Source organism: Halyomorpha halys, unplaced genomic scaffold, assembly GCF_000696795.3.
Source record: "Halyomorpha halys isolate HHAL.00 unplaced genomic scaffold, Hhal_1.1 Scaffold47.1, whole genome shotgun sequence".
Lineage (NCBI taxonomy): Eukaryota > Metazoa > Arthropoda > Insecta > Hemiptera > Pentatomidae > Halyomorpha > Halyomorpha halys.
This window is the reverse complement of record NW_027114806.1, coordinates 2,274,937-2,276,452: the sequence shown is the minus strand read 5'-3', so window position 1 is coordinate 2,276,452 and position 1,516 is coordinate 2,274,937. Positions and strand designations below refer to the sequence as shown.

The following is a 1,516-nucleotide window of genomic DNA, read 5'->3' as shown; positions in this document are numbered from 1 at the left end:
CTCCAATTTAACTTAGATCCAATTTACTAAATGTATTATAATGTACAGTTGTAAATAGCAATAAATAAATATTAAAAAAAAAATTTATAATTTAATAGACTCTTAATCTCAGGGAGGGTTTCTAGGCAATCAGAACATACTATTTTACTATTAATAACACTTAAACTAATTTATATCTCTTTTACAAATGTATTCAACTTAAGGTAGAACAAAACTAACCAATTTCATAGAATCATCTTTTGTTGATTTCCTTTGTCTTCTTATTCAATAAAACAACACTTGCTGTTAACAATCTTTCAGTAAACACTAATGAAACAAAGCATTGGTCATCTAAAAGTTTTTTTTTTTTACTCACAATCCAACGAAGTGTGTTGTTGGGCGATCCAAACAAAGAATCTTTTTTTTCTTCATGGGTGACTCTTCGATGTCTCCTTTTTCAAGATGTCCACTCTAGAGATGATGAGGACTTCCTCATCCAGGAAACATCATTCCCCGCCCGCGCCTAAGCAACAAATGCATGCCAAAAACCAAAACCTGTCTCAATGTTCCATTTAAACATCTATTGTCACACAACAGTTTTGGATTTTTGCAAATGATTTACTTTCTGAATATAATTCTTTAGCACTATTTCTTGATTTCTATTTTTTCTTAAATTTACTGTATTTACAATTATGATGAAAAGTTAAAATAGAGTTTTTAGAATATTTGAATCTGTTTAACATGGCCGCGATTGTACAAACTTTATGCAGGACTCGCGTGATGGCGATCTTGGTGCTGCTATCTTGGCTTTGCACGACTTCTTTTGTGATTGCATATTTCACTCATGAAAATTGGTTAGTTTGCTTTTTGGTTTAACATAGAAAATGAACAATACTAAAAAGGTACATAAATAAAAACATATTAAAATCCCTTTATATATAAAAATATACTATTTACTCAAAAAGAGCATAGTACACTATACATGTCTATAGCATGCTCATGATGATGTGCATCTGGTTAATTGAATAACATGTGTCATTAACAGAGTCACACTTTCTTAAGGACATTAGAGTAGTATATCAATGCTATCGCAGAGTATATATAGAAAAATAGTTAAATGTTCAAAATTTAAAATGATGTAAACAGAGAGAGATACTTTATTCAACTAGCAATGTAGCCCAAATATATTGGGTTGCTATAACACCCAGTGTACTAGTCAATCCTACAAGTTATAATATAAACAGATTAACAAACAATGAAGTGTTCTCTTTTTTTTTTTATATATAGCTAAGTTACATTACATTTTTAAAAATTTGTTTTTGTTCCTTTTTCAATTTTTTTTTATCAATCTAATATTCCTCTTTTCCGGTGATCCGTCACAAGAATTGAATTTAATATGCAAGATTTATTTAAATTTATAGACTCATCAAATGTTAATATTTCCAGTACGCATAACAAATATAATTTAGAAATAGTAGTTTCCCCTTCTTGTTTGGTTCTTAAAAGTATACATTTTATCCTCTCTATTCCACTCTTA

The 1,516-nt window shown here is 29.1% G+C and overlaps 1 protein-coding gene across 1 annotated transcript in view; it reads left to right on the top strand.

Annotated features, from left to right (window-relative positions):
* LOC106689904 (furin-like protease 2) overlaps positions 1 to 1,516 on the top strand; it is a gene marked incomplete at its 5' end in the record, with an annotated part of 40,804 nt that overhangs the window by 29,271 nt on the left and 10,017 nt on the right.